The following is a 16224-nucleotide window of genomic DNA, read 5'->3' as shown; positions in this document are numbered from 1 at the left end:
GGTGGGGCCCGAACCAACATGTCTTGGAATTTATAAAATATAAATTATTTTATATTTTATATACACTTTATACACATAGCCTGAAAGTATTTTTTTTAAAATATGTTTCTGCACATTGTACCATCAGAAAACAAAGGCATCACAAGGAATAACCTAGTGAAGAAAGGGCATGCTCAGTGGCCATTTAATACTGGTTAGGGAGGCCCCTTCCACACAGGTGAATAAAATCTTACATTATCTGCTTTGAACTTGAATATATGGCAGTGTGGACTCAGATAACCCTGTTTAAGGCAGATATTATGGAATTTTTGCCTTGATATTCTGAGTTATATGGCTGTGTGGAAGAGCCTGATGATGTTTCCACACAGATTGGAAATGGAGGCTCCAACAGAAATCACACAATGTTGTTTGACGAGACTCCATCTCTGGGAAAGGGTAAAAATGCTCTAGGATACTAAATTTACCCCGTCTCATGAGGTCTGAGGATTTGGAAGGGCAACTATGAAGAAACTAGGCAAGATCCTGAAGTCTGAAGTTTGAATAATGACATTAGGATTGTCCATGCCATTGTATTTCCGATTTCAATGTATGGTTGTATAACACACCCCGAAGAAGACTTCTACAAATACATAGAAAAAAAAGTGTTCTAAAGCAAATAGATTCTGAACTGTACCTAGAAGCCAAGATGATTAAACTGAGACTATCATAAATATCATGAGAAGACATCTCACTAGAAAATACAATAATGCATGGTAAGAGAGAAGGCAGTCAGAAAAGAGAAAGACCGCATTATAGGTAGAGAAACAGAATCAAGGAAACCACAGCTGCCCAGAGTCTGTAACACTTGTTGAGGACAAGGTGACATGGAAGTCTCTCATTTATACAGTCACCTTAAATCAAAGTACATTTGGAATCAGTTAATTTGTTGCTAGAAAATATTTTGTTCAAAACTATAGAAGGGAATTATTATTATTATTATTATTATTATTATTATTAACACAAGATGAATCTACTACTACTACTGCTACTACTACTGCTGCTGCTGCTGCTGCTACTACTACTAATAATAATAATAATAATAATTCCCTCCTATAGTTTGGATTTAGAATTTAGCCCTGACAATTATTATTATTATTATTATTATTATTATTATTATTATTATTATTATTATTATTATTTGTGGACTCATCTTGTTGTGTTTCTAATAATAATAATAATAATAATAATAATAATAATAATAATTTCCTCCTATAGTCTGAATTTAGAATTTAGCCCTGGCAATAATAATAATAATAATAATAATAATATTTGAAACACAACAAGATAAGTACACAGCAAACAAGATCACTCTGCTGGCTGTTGTGCTGGATCACATGTTGGACACTTCCCAAGTGTCTAGGACTGTGTCATGTATCAGCGAATACTGGTGTAGATCCAAGTAGGGTGACCTTTTGCACTGACGGATGGTAATTTTGTCAGCGCTGATTGTTTTTAAGTGCAGGCCAAGATCTTTAGGCACTGCATTCATTGTGCCGATCACCACTGGGACCACCTTTACTGGCTTGTGCCAGAGTCTTTGCAGTTCTACCTTTAAATCCTCATATTGTGTAAGTTTTCCCTGCTTTCCTCTCGTAAATGAGATTCAAAGCAGCTTAAAACAATAGAAACAATACAAAGTAAAACCTAAAATATATAAGCATTAAAATAGAATTAAACACAGAATTGTGAAAAGCATATAGTTAACATTACATAAAATTATTAGGAGCTGTTACAATAATTGAAACACCACAAAAGTACTCCCTGGCTTAAAAAGCTTTCTTCTTTAAAAGCTTGTCTGGAAAGAAAAGGGTTAACCCTTATGCCTACTTGGACAACTTTCATAAATTATTATTAATTTGATTTTTTAAAAAATAATAACATATTATATGGGAAGTCAGATTTCCCATCACATTGAATTTAGCCCTGAGAATTATTTTTGGATATCGCAGTGAAGCAGAATGGGGAAGGATATTGTAAAATATGACTGCATGTGGGGCATACTTGAAAGCATGTGTGGAATGCCCAGAATTTTAAAACGTGGAAGCCGCATTAGAGGCAAGCAATAAAGAGTTTATGTATAGTAATTACGACAGAATCTCAAGAATTAGAGATCCACATCTTTACAAACAATGGTCTGGATCTTTATATAATGCTAAATCACTTAGATAGTGCAAGCCAGGAGTCTCGATTTTGCCAGATGTTTGAAGTAAGCCAACAACCATCTTAATCCATTGCCATAATGTTGTAGTCTGATTTTATTTCCTGGAATCTTGGCAAAGGAGTTGGGATCATTTATGGCTATGTATAGGTAGTATTCACTTTGTTTTTCCTTTCTTATTCATTGCTCAACTCTGAAAATTCCAACACAGACTCCTCAGGATATTCAGTAATACATTGTAATTGGGAAAGTAAGTGTTGGAGGTCTGAGGGAGTCTCAATGGTATGGTAGTTTTGATTTTGATTCGGGGGGGGGGGTGAGTTTGGTTCAGGGGGGCTGAGACTGAGTGAAAGAGGGTCTACCCTAGCAAACCTTTTGTATTGTTACCCCAATACCCCCATGCATATGGGATATATTGAGCATGGTGATCGGAACATGATATGAATAAATATAACAGTTTAAATAATGTACCAATAAGGCCTTTTAGCAGACCACCATGAGAATTTCGGGGGGGGGGTGAAGCCCCCAACCCCCCTCCCCCCAGCTACATGCCTGCCACTCGAAAAGTGCTCAGTTACATAGACTTACAACACTGGACTGGGCAGCATTCAGAGGGATTCAGTGAAGGTTATCTGCCATGGGACTTCCAAGTAGAGACTATCCAGAAAAGTGCATCACACAATCGAAGGAGTTCTTCCATCATAAAGATATTACTATCAATAACATCCTCCAGGAAATAAAGCCCGACTGCTCATTGGAGGGAAGGATACTAGAGACAAAGTTGAAGTACTTTGGCCACATCATGAGGAGACAGGAAAGCCTAGAGAAGACAATTATGCTGGGGAAAGTGGAAGATAAAAGGAAGAGGGGCCGACCAAGGGCAAGATGGATGGATGGAATCCTTGAAGTGACTGGACTGACCTTGAAGGAGCTGAGGGTGATGACGGCCGACAGGGAGCTCTGGCGTGGGCTGGTCCATGAGGTCACGAAGAGTCGGAGACGACTGAATGAATGAACAACAACAACAAGGAAATTACCAAGGAAGAAAGAAAGCAAACTTACATCTTTCAAGGCCAATAAAGTGAGATCCAATCCAGACAAGATGGAGGCACTCTTTAGTGGGTGGTCCATTTACCACACTGGATCGTGATCAGTCTGTTTTGGAAGGATTTGCACCCACTGCTCACTCCCACCAAAAGATCAGCACTAGATCTAGTATTAGGATGCTCTTGAAACTAGAAGAATAGGTGGTCTCAGTGACTTATTGTGTGCCTGCCTACTCTACACAATTATTGCAGTTTGATTCCTCTTAAATGGTCCTAGTTCCAAGCTGTAGTTTTGTGAAGAGCTTTAGTCCATTCAGCTAGAGCACTAGAGGCTTATTTTGTTATAAGGACCTCACCATGCAGGGTGGTTTCAGAGGCTCTTGGGATTCATCCCATAAAGCAGGGGAGCAGGAGGAATCAGCTTATTTGCGTGGCATTTCATGGGGTTTGGCATCTTTAAAGAAGAAGATGGAGAATTTACTTACCCCATCACATGGGATTATCTCCTCCTATTTCTAGCTCAACCATTCACTTAGAGGAGGCATCTTTCTTAAGACCACATTTCTATGGGGTCCTTGGCCTGTCCTGCCCCTTACTCTAGAAGAGACAAGCACCCATTTTAAAATGCTTCTTTCAATAGGACCCACAATGTCATTAAACTACTAATGCACAGAAGGATCATAAAGGGGCACTGTAATGGGGAAATCCAGCACTTCCTATCCCATGGACAGATACCCGATTTTAGGCGCTTCTATGCGCATGCAATGAGGTGGAGTCAATTTGTGCCCAGTTTATAAATCCTCCCATTTTTACACATTGCAGAGGCACGCTGGGGAGACAAGCAACCACTGGAAGCAGTCCTGCATTGTTTGATGGGTTCCATGGGAATCCATCTTTCAATCGTTTTTGAAGTGTGTAGAAACAGAGGAGGAAAACCATCTGATGAAGTCCTTCGTATAACATAGGTATGCAGTTATATCTCCTGTATCCATAGTTTCAGTTATCTACATCTGATGAAATATGTACCCTTCAGGCATTTTGACTCCATTGTATTCTTGAGTTGGAAACTTGCCAGGCACCAGCACTAGTGGCTTTTCAATGCCAGCTAAAGGCCTTTTCTTTTTCTATACCTGTGCTTTTTCAATCTTGAGTACTACAATTGTTCAGTGTTGCTTTTGCTGCTTTTGTTCTAATTTTTTAAAAATTACATTTACTTTGTTTTTACACTTTGATTTTATGGAGTTTACAGTATTTTTAACATATACTGCCCTGAGAAAACACTAATGATGGAGGACATAAAATGTTGTTTATCTTCATCATCAAGCATGCAATTTTCTGCTCTGGATACTACTACTTTCCTTGACAGCATTGCCTGCTACCCCTAGACTTTGAAAGCAACAAGCCAGGGACTAAACCTGGAATCCTTCGCACAGCAAGGGACGTGTCTCCATTGCTAAACAATATTCCCACCACCACAACTAAGATGGCTTTTAAATGGTGACGTTGATGATATCATAAACCTAACATGTGATTCAAAAACGCTTTGAAGTTCAAATACCACAAATTAGACAATTTTTTGATAATAATAAAGATTTTTCACAATAATAAAAAGGGGGATTTTTACCTCTCAAAGTGGTTTTCCCCTCTCTTGGCTGAATGTCCTTTTTTTTCAGTGCCACATCTATCTACTAAGGGTTGTCATTGCTATGTTGTATGAAATGACCATAATTATTTATGCTCTTGTTTGGCTTGTACATAGCATACGATGCAATAATGTCAGTTTCTTCATTCCAAATGGAACCATGGATATTGAATCCATGGATAAGAGTTCGTATAATATTTATATTTTTAGCAGGCCTGTGATAATATTTTGACAGTGATCTAGTCACACAATAAGTAACTAGAATCCTGTATGTTACATCTTTGTAAATGAAATTACATTTATTTATTTATGTATTTATTTATTTATTTATTTAAAACATTTCTATTCCGCCCTTCTCACTTCGAAGGTGACTCAGGGCACAGCATATACACGGCAAACATTCAATGCTGGGACACAAATTCACATTCACATACATAAACATTAAAAAACATTTATCAAAATATTAAAATACACCTTTTGCGAGAATAAGAGCTAGGCAGTTTTGTTTGTAACATCCATTTCCAGTATGTTACAATGGGCTACTGTTATGCTACTATGTAGCAAAGTTGACAAAATAACCACTGCAACAGGACTAATGCCTAATGGAACAGGATCAGTGCCTAATGGGAACAAAGTGCATTGGGACATTGGTCCTGTTTAAAAGCCCCCAAAGAAGGAGACTCCACCATACTCCGAGAAAGAGACCGTTCCACTGCTGAACAGCTCATACAGTCAGGAAGTTCTTCCTAATGTTCAGGTGGAATCTCCTTTCCTGCAATTTGAACCCCTTGCTCTGAGTCCAGGTCTCCAGAGCAACAGAAAACTTCATGTTATTTTCAGAAAATAAAGACAAAATCAATGCCATTCTGTGTTTTGTCTGTTTGTTTTTGTTAAAAATGTAATACAAATGGCTTGTTGCTGATGACACGATAAATAAAATAATAAAAAATGCCATTCTCTTGGGTCATGTGCTCATGTGCAGCCTAGAAGTAGCCTCTTTGGGCAGGAAGTAGGATTCTAGTGCCCAACATAAATAGTAATGCTTGACATGCAGCCAAGGTACAAAATTTCCAAAACAGGGGGCAAGACCTTGGGACATGACAGGAGATTTAAAATGTTTGTCACTAGATCCCACAGAAAAGGGGGCACTAAAAGAAGAAAAGGGGACCTATGGAGGGCAAATTGACCAGGGTCATTCTACCTCAGAATAGGCCTTGTTTGCGTAGTTACTCATTTTCAGATTCCTTTCACTAGGAGATCTATGGAGTTAAAGTTTTATTTTTCCTGCTCTGACTTGTCAATGGCTATCCAGGATCTTAGGCACAACTTTCTCTGACCCAAGCTCTTTTTAGCTGGAGATGGCAGTTATTGGACCTGCCAGGAACCTGCCTTATAAGAACAATAGCCCTTCCACTCAAGTTTGCCTGCTTCATAGAATCATAGAAGCCAAATAACATTCAATGGACTTTGGAATTAGATAGTACTGTTCACTCTTTGCCACCAACTTCATGCCCCTCCAAACCATGAACATCCCCAAACAATTTGCCTATCGTCAGGTTCAAAATACATGTCATTTCATCTTCACACCTTGCCTTTCAACCCCTAAAAATATTGAGACTAAACCCCTTTTAGCGACAACAGCGGCGAGGATAGTATATGCCAGGTATTGGAGAAAGGAAGAGATACCGGAGATAGAAGAATGGGAGACAAAACTCTTGGAAGTAAAGAATATGGACAGACTAAGTTATCTTATTCAGAAAAGTAAAGGAACAATTGAAAAAGAAACAGACTGGACAAAGATAGACGAATATTTCAAACAGAAATGAAGCGGATGATAAAGCTGGGAGTAAACATTTCCAAAACCCGAACGAGACACAAATAACATCGGAGACAAGAGAATAGTGAATAGAAGAAGGAAAGAAAAGGAAAATACCTCGCAAAGGACACCCGGAAGACAGACCGAAGGAAGGGGGGAAACCCTCGATTTTCTCTCTACCACTTTTAACACACCTTTCACAATCTCTCTCTCTCTGATTCTTCATATCCTCACTCTCAACCACCCCCGATTTCCCCAAGTCTATCCCCCTTAACTACTCTTACTCTTCTCTTGCTCCCATTCCTCTCTCAAATTTTCTGGCCTTTCGAGGCTTATCTACTTTTAACCTGACTGCAATTTTGCTCTCTTTTAATTCTATGTATATAGAAAACGTGAATAAAGATTATTTAAAAAAATATTGAGACTAAACCCTGATGGAATTAAAATACTGACCTAGTTTTATTGTCTTCAAATTCAAGATTAACAAGAGGCATCACAGAAATTAAGCCTTTTGATGCAATGAGGAAGGAGACTCACGTTCGATTTTTTTTCATTGTTGGCATGTTTGCGGTTGTCTCAGAATTTATTGATGTTGTGCAATAGGTCACCTAAGTCATATGGTGCTCCTTATGATGGCTGGCTGAAAAAGCAAAGGTTTAAAAATAGGTGTATAATAAATAGCACATATTAAATAGCCTTTCCAGGTCCAGTTCTCTGGGAAGAAGGGCCACTCCCTGTTAATGCAACAAACGTTCTGACCCTTCCAACGCTTATAATGTAACAATGAAAAGGGCACGAACATTAAAAAAACAAAATATCAAACAGAAGTTTGGAAAAATTATGTGCCAGAAGGAAATACTTGTAGACAGTTTTGTATAATTCCACTCCGCCTTTTTGGAGCACATGGCTGTGGAAAAACCTTTTGATTGTTAAATAAAATAAAATTGGTTGATCCTCTCCAGGTCTCATTTGGGGTTTTGGATGACTCAGGTCATTCTGATGTAAAGTTCCCACCCTTGTTATTTCCCTGATCTGTGGTAGGATTGCCATTCTTTCCTTAGAAAAGAGCCTGGGAAAGTTACTTTTGTGGAACTACAATTTCCAGACAGTGGCTGGAATATTCTAGGAGCTAAAGTTGAAATGGTTTAACTTCTCCAAGATGAAACATTTTGAATGCTCACAACAGGTTGTTATATAGCAGGAGCTTTGGATGATACAGGTATCATGGCTTGGCTTCTCCCAGGTGAGAAGTTGCTTACCTGCACATTTCCAGCAGCACAAATGATCTTGGTGTGCAAATCTGGCCAGGTATTCATCTGGGATTGAAGCATTTAACTTCCTTTTGAAGAATACATGCTTTCAGTACAGGTTCATATGACCAATAGGATGACTGCCAGCTTTCTCTAATGCTCACAAAACACAGTAAGACATTCATCTATGCTGACGATCATGCCATCACTGCTCAAGCAGGGAGCTTTGAGATGGTTGAACAGAAGCTCTCCAAAGCTTTAGGTGCTCTTACTGCCTATTACAGGGAAAACCAGCTGATTCCTAATCCATCTAAGACACAGACATGTCTTATAAATAATTATTATCTTTTAGAAGTATTTTCTGAAGGAGGGGAAGGGAAGGAGAAAAAGAAACTAAAAGGGTGATGCTCCAAGACCCCAAATGCGTGCACCCCACCCACTGTCTCTCAGGTCCCCAACTCCCAGTCAGTCTTGTTACATTAAGTTGTAACAGGATCAAGTATGTGTGTGTGTGTTAAAGAAAACCTTATACTGTTGATTATTATGTGCAGCTGCTAATGTAGGTCAACTAGTAAGTTTGGACCACACCCAGTGGGGTTTAACTGTATGGATTTTAGAATACAGTTCAGCGTTTGCTCTGAGGAGCCTTTGCTCAGGCATTTTGCTCATCCATGTCTACTGCTCTCTCATTTGGATGAAGGTGAAGAAGCCTTATTGTGTATTACTTACAAGGACTATATAAGTTTGTTGCACTGTTTGTTTTTGTTTGCAACACTGCAATTTTATGGTTTAACTCTGCTGATAAGAGTAAAGTTTTTCTGTTCTTTTTCCTCTTGCCTGGGTGCAATGTTATTGTGTCTTCTGCATTGGACCTGACTGAAACACGCTATGCGCAACAAGTCTCACTAAATAAAAAGAATCAAGAAAACCAAGGAAAATCAATAAGATTTAACTGTGGTGCAGGCATGTAGGCGGGGGGGGGGGGGTCCTTGAGGGGCTTCTCGCAGACCACCATGAGAATTTCGGGGGGGGGGGGGGGTTGAAGCCACTCAAGCTCCCCCCCCCCTGAAATTCTCATGGTGGTCCGCGAGAAGGCCTTACTGGTACATTATTTAAACTGTTATGTTTATTCATATCATGATCTGATCACCATGCTCAATATATCCCATATGCATGAGGGTATTGGGGTAACAATACAAAAGGCTTGCTAGGGTAGACCCTCTTTCACTCAGACTCACCCCCCCCCCCCCCTGAATCAAACTCAGCTCCCCTCGAATCAAAATCCTGGCTACGGGCCTGCTGTGATGCCAAATAGAGGAGGATGAGCCATGATCGGCTGCCACATGGTCCCTTTTCAGATGGAATCCATGATAGACTGGGCCCTTGCCGTTTTGGGCACCAAACAAAATAAAGAAGCCAGATAGGCCAAAGGGAATGGCTAAAAACATATATGGTCCATTTCAAAACTATGGTGGGAGGAGTGACATTTTACAATTATTTCTAGAATTTCATTGCCATATATGATCAGCATATGGTGATGGGATGCAGAGCAGTAGCTTCTTTTGACCTCTGTCCTGGTGCCCTTTGTTTTGGCTTCTTTACAAACACTGCGGTTTCCATTCCTTGTGTCTCCATCTCTTGGCATTTAATTTAATTGACTGGTACTGAGTTAATAACCATGAAAAGGCAAGGGGATGAATAAGTGTCTCATTTACTTCACAGCATAGTTTTTGCCTTGGCATCAACCCCTCATGCACATTTCTATTTAGGTAATACTGAAAGCTTCCATGTGTTTTTCTCTAGTTGACAAAAGATTTAGGTTTTTTTTAAAAAAATATCATAAGATTGGCTGGAGTAAAAACAAATAAACTGAAACCTTCATTCACTGGGCCAAAATTAGTGAGGAAAACACTTTTTCCTGTTTTTTAGCCATCACTTATGCCAAAACACATCAGGTATGCCCCAATCCCTCAAAAACAAAATAGCCAAACGGAGGGAATTTAAGCCGGAGGGAATGTGTTCTTGTCATTAATGCATGGTTTCCTGGTTACGGTAGTACATTAGTTAAAAGCTGGATGTGAAATTTCTTAACAAGACTTAAAAAAAAGAACACATTCTAGGTCACTTTTTCAGTAACGCAACAAAGTAAGCAACCCCCCCCCCTTTGAAAAAGGGGAAAGGGGGAGAGGAGAGTGCTACACCTGCAGAATTTTACCAGCTCGCATTACAAAGGCCTCTCTGAAGTGGTTGGGGAGCTATTTCCATTGCAAAACAGCAAGTGCTCTTGAAAGGAATTCCAAGAGCCAAATTAGACAGATTACATCACAGTGTATTTCCCTGCAGCATAAGGTACTGTTTGAAACACCTGCTTGACATATTTGAAACATTCGCAGAGGGTACACAGGCTACTTTCGAAAAAGGGGAAAACCTCTAGCGAAAAATGAAGCAAGAATGGTCAAGCCACTAATTGGTAGCATGCTAATTGAGCTAGAACTTTGTTGTCAAAATCTTCTAAGGCCAGAATCACTGGGTTGCTGTGAGTTTTCCAGGCTATATAGCCATGTTCCAGAGGCATTGTCTCCTGACGTTTTGTCCACATCTATGACAGGCATCTATGGCAGGGTCTCTGGTGGTGCAGCAGGTTAAATTGCTAAGCTGCTGAACTTGCTGACTGAAAGGTTAACAGTTCAAATCCAGGCAGCAGGGTAAGCTCCTGCTGTTAGCCTCCGCTTCTGCCAACCTAGTAGTTTGAAAACATGCAAATGTGAGTAGATCAATAGGTACCGCTTCGATGGGAAGATAACGGTGTTCCATGCAGTCATGCCAGCCACGTGACCTTGGAGGTATCTACGGACAATGTCAACTCTTCGGCTTAGAAATGGAGATGAGCACCACCCCCCAGGTTTGGACATGACTAGACTTAATGTTAAGGGAAACCTTTACCTTTACCTGTGGTAGGCATCTTCAGAGGTTGTACAGCATCTGAGGGTGCCTGCCATAGATGTGGGTGAAACGTCAGGAAAGAATGCTTCTGGAACATGACCATACGGCCCGGAAAACTCACAGCAACCTAAGCTAGAACTGCTTGGCTTTTTCAAAAAATCACTTTCAAATTTCACCCATTTTGGCTACCAAAACTCATAAAGTCAGTATCAGACTCGTGATTGGCTGAGAAACCGGGCTAGCTAGTTTCTCTGACATCACTGACAGGAGGAGGGGGAGCCCTACGGCAGGGAGAAGAACAAATAATTGGTCAGTTTAAAGGTCCAGTCCAGGGGTCCTCAAACTAAGGCCCGGGGGCCGGTTACAGCCCTGCAAGGTCATTTACCCGGCCCTCACTAAGGGTCAACCTAAGTCTGAAACGACTTGAAAGCACACACAACAACAACAATCCTATCTCATCAGCCAAAAGCAAGTCCACACTTCCCACTGAAATACTAATAAGTTTATATTTGTTAAAATTGCTCTTCATTTTAATTATTGTATTGTTTTTGTGTGTGTTTTTGCAGTACAAATAAAATCCGTGCAATGTGTATAGGAATTCATTCATGTTATTTTCAAATTAAAATCCGGCCATCCAACAGTTAGAGAGACTGTGACCTGGCCCTCTGTTCAAAAAGTTTGAGGACCCCTGGTCCAGTCCATTGCAGAGATGCCCATGTGGAGGACACAGAACACAAGGGGGTGATTGCATGTATATGCAGATGATTCCTTGACTGACTTAAGTATCCAGTTCTCTCGAGAAACGGGTGCAAGACCCAAAAGACAAAAGGTGACAATCCCAAATAACCAGGGACCTGGCTGCCTATTTAGAAGACTAATATATTCATATCTGTTTATCCTTCTCTTCCGTGGGAATGACAAGCGTCTATCCTTAGTCAAACAGGTAAACATCCTAAGCTCATCTTGGTGACAAAGGGTCATCTGTCTCACATACATACACAAAAGGATCTGATATTATCTAGCTTGGGATCATTGCAGGGACCTTTCTTTAACTATGTAGTTATCTTTGTTCTCAGGAGCTTATGCAAACATGGGGCACTGGGGAAGCAGCTGCTTTCAGGATATATTTAATATATGTTTATAATATAGAAATTGATACAGTACACAAGTAATACAAGTTACACAAGAAATGTCGATTTTATACATTCATTAAAGGGTTTAGCTTTGAAATAGTTTAGGGTACAGTTGCTGCTTGGTCCTTCTGCAGTGGTTCTCAACCTGGGGGTCGGGACCCCTAGAGGGGTCGTGAGGAGGTGTCAGAGGGGTCGCCAAAGACCACCACAGACAGTATTTTCTGTTGGTCATGGGAGTTCTGTGTGGGAAGTTTGGCCTAATTCTATTGTTGGTGGGCTCTAGAATGCTCTTTGGTTGTAGGTGAACTATAAATCACAGCAACTACAACTCCCAAATGTCAAGGTCTATTTTCCCCGAACTTCACCAGTGTTCACATGAATATTTGTGCCAAGTTTGATCCAGATCCATCATTGTTTGAGTCCACAGTGCTCTATAGATGTAGGTGAACTACAACTCCAAAACTCAAGGTCAATGCCCACAAACCCTTCCAGTATTTTCTGTTGATCATGGGAGTTCTGTGTGCCAAGTTTGGTCCAATTCCATTGTTGGTAGAGTTCAGAATGCTCATTGAATGTAGGTGAACTATAAATCCCAGCACCTACAACTCCCAAATGACAAAATCAATCATCCCATCCCAACCCCACTAGTATTCAAATTTGGGCATATTGGGTATTTGTGAATTTGGTCCAGTGAATGAGAATACATCCTGCATATCAGATATTTACATAACGATTCATAACAGTAGCAAAATTACAATTATGAAGTAGTAATGAAATTAATTTAATGGCTGGGGGTCACCACAACATGAAGAATGACACCAAATTGGGAGGGATAGCCAATACTCCAGAGGACAGGAGCAGCATTCAAAATGATCTTGACAGATTAGAGAGATGGGCCAAAATTAACAAAATGAAGTTCAACAGTGACAAATGCAAGATACTCCACTTTGGCAGGAAAAACGAAATGCAAAGATACAGAATGGGGGATGCCTGGCTCGAGAGCAGTACGTGTGAAAAAGATCTTGGAATCCTCGTGGACAACAAGTTAAACATGAGCCAACAATGTGATGTGGTGGCAAAAAAAGCCAATGGGATTTTGGCCTGCAGCAATAGGAGCATAGTGTCTAGATCTAGGGAAGTCGTGCTACCCCTCTATTCTGCCTTGGTTAGACCACACCTGGAATATTGTGTCCAATTCTGGGCACCACAATTCAAGAGAGATATTGACAAGCTGGAATGTGTCCAGAGGAGAGCGACTAAAATGATAAAAGGTCTGGAGAACAAGCCCTATGAGGAGCGGCTAAAGGAGCTGGGCATGTTTAGCCTGAAGAAGAGAAGGCTGAGAGGGGATATGATAGCCATGTATAAATATGTGAGAGGAAGCCACAGGGAGGAGGGAGCAAGCTTGTTTTCTGCTTCCCTGGAGACTAGGACGCGGAACAATGGCTTCCAACTACAAGAGAGGAGATTCCATCTGAACATGAGGAAGAACTTCCTGACTGTGAGAGCCGTTCAGCAGTGGAACTCTCTGCCCCGGAGTGTGGTGGAGGCTCCTTCTTTGGAAGCTTTTAAATAGAGGCTGGATGGCCATCTGTCAGGGGTGATTTGAATGCAATATTCCTGCTTCTTGGCAGCGGGTTGGACTAGATGGCCCATGAGGTCTCTTCCAACTCTTTGATTCTATGATTCTATGAATTGAATTAAGGGGTCGCGGCATTAGGAACGTTGAGAGCCACTGTTCTCAGACCTCCAGGACCTTTGACATTGAAAAACTTTGAATGGGTGGAACGTTTAAAAAATAAAGAAAAACATCATATCTTTTGCTTGAAGTCTTTTTAGAGATCACAAACATTTGAGGCGGGTGCTGTGGCTTGACAACAGTCTCTGACATTCCCTGCCAACTCCCCAGAAGACTACAACTTTTTTCAAATGTCAAAGAACAAGAACACTGCTGAAGCCTAGCCAAGTCCAAGAACATAGAACATACCAGCTACTTTGTAGTAGAAACACCTAAAAGCCAATAAAATGGAGAGGCCAGACTTTGCTTGAAACTGCAGCAAGCAAACTGGGCTGAAGAGTAATTACTGGACCCATCTGTGTGACAGTTATTTCAACAAACCCCAGTAAATGAGTGTTTATTTTATAGTACTTTCTGGAAGCCCTAACAAAAATAAGAGCTAAGCATTGCCTGGATATTATGAGCCATTCTTGGAAATTGTCCCTTTTCCCTAAATTTATTGGAGAGGTTTGTCATTTTGAAGAGTGGGAGCCGGGAGAAGGTGCACAAGCTATGTTGTTCTTCTAAGAAACAGAAGACTATGGCCTTCTAGTGATAAATTTTTGCCAGTGCCAGAAAATTATAGTAACAGATTCTGTGGGTCTGTGCTTACATTGTTCCCCGTCATGTCTAGGAATCTTATGTGCTTCACAGGAGATGGTGCTTGAGAATAGAGACTAATCTCAGGTTCTGTACAGCTATAGATGAGTGACTATGTCAATTCCAAGTTCTACTCCATCTTAGCTGCTATCTATCTTCAGTTCATTTCACCTTGTTTGGCTTACGTACCATTTTAAAACAACAAGAAAATACAGAGTCTAGTGCTCAGTCTTATGGTTTGAAATGGTATAGAAAAAGTGAAATAGCAATGGGGAGAGTAGTGAGAAAATTTGAGTATAATTTTAACTGTTACTAGCCGTCCCCTGCCATGCATTGCTGTGGCCCAGTCTGGTATCTGGAAAGTAATGAGGAAGTGTTGGTTTCTAATATATGTAATTTCATTCTGCTTGTGGGTAAACAGTATTTCTTGCTGTTTCTTTGTCAGTGTTGATGTAGAGATTGTCTGGTTTGCCAACTCTGGAACATGCAACATATAATTGTCCTTCTTTAGGGGTCCCTTTCAAATCTATGATACTATATCTCTCTGTGTGTGAATTATATATATCTATCTATATTTATGGCTGGATGGCTCTTTGTCAGGAGGGCTTTGATTACGTTTTCTTGCGCTGGTGAAGGGAGTTGGACTGGATGGCCTTAAGTATTTTCTGGTGGTCATGGGGTTCTGTGTGGGAAGTTTGGCCCAATTCTGTTGTTGGTGGGGTTCGGAATGCTCTTTGATTGTAGGTGAACTAGAACTCCAGTAACTACAACTCCCAAATGTCAAGTTCTATTCCCCCCAAACTCCATCTATGTTCAGATTTGGGCATATTGAGGATTTGTGCCAAGTTTGGTCCAGATCCATCATTGTTTGAGTCCACAGTGCTCTCTGGATGTAGGTGAACTACAACTCCAAAAATCAAGGTCAATGCCCACCAAACCCTTCTAGTATTTTCTGTTGGTCATGGGAATTATGTGTGCCAAGTTTGGTTCAATTCCATTATTGGTGGAGTTCAGAATGCTCTTTGATTGTAGGTTAACTATAGATCCCAGCAACTACAACTCCCAAATGACAAAATCAATGTTTGAGTGATGGTCACTCCTTGGGTTAGTAGGTGTCTTGTGGCCAAATTTGGCAGCAATTCATCCAGTGGTTTTTGAGTTAGGTTAATCCCACAAACAAACATTACATTTTTATTTATATAGATAGATGGGAGTCAGATTGGTGAAGTGGCTGTTGTTCACATAAAATATGTATGTATCTTCTAAGGTACATCTTAATGTACTCATTTTTACAGGGGTGATAAGCCTTTGACTCTTCAGGTGTTTGCATATATAACTCCCATCAGCTCCCTCATTACCAATAACTGTGGAAATTACAGTCCAAAATATCTGAAGGGCTGAAGCTTTCCCACCCTTCCTTTAATTGAAGCATTTCCTCCAATGGAACCATCTTCCAAATAATTTCTACTTATTTTTATGAGTGGTTTCACATAATATGTACATTTGCTCACACACTTCCTAATGTACACACATTTTGTGTGCATTTTTGACCGGAGAACTGTACCACAAAAATCCAGGAAAGGACAAATTCTGGTCTACAAAGAAATTTTGATTCACTTGTTGGATGAAATGTGAATAACATCATTCTGTCTGAAAATCTGGAACAAATGACTTCCTCTTCAATCTCTTTGTACAGCAGGGGTAGTGGTTTGACTTCAGGACTGCAGGAACGTCTTTGATCTAAAATGCTGTAGTCAACAAACCCAAGCCAGGTGTGATACAGTGCACATGCACTAAGAGTTAAGGAACTGTGTTCCTCT

The sequence above is a fragment of the Anolis sagrei genome, chromosome 1 (genome assembly GCF_037176765.1).
Source record: "Anolis sagrei isolate rAnoSag1 chromosome 1, rAnoSag1.mat, whole genome shotgun sequence".
In the NCBI taxonomy this organism is placed as follows: Eukaryota; Metazoa; Chordata; class Lepidosauria; order Squamata; family Dactyloidae; genus Anolis; species Anolis sagrei.
This window is presented reverse-complemented; position numbering follows the sequence as displayed.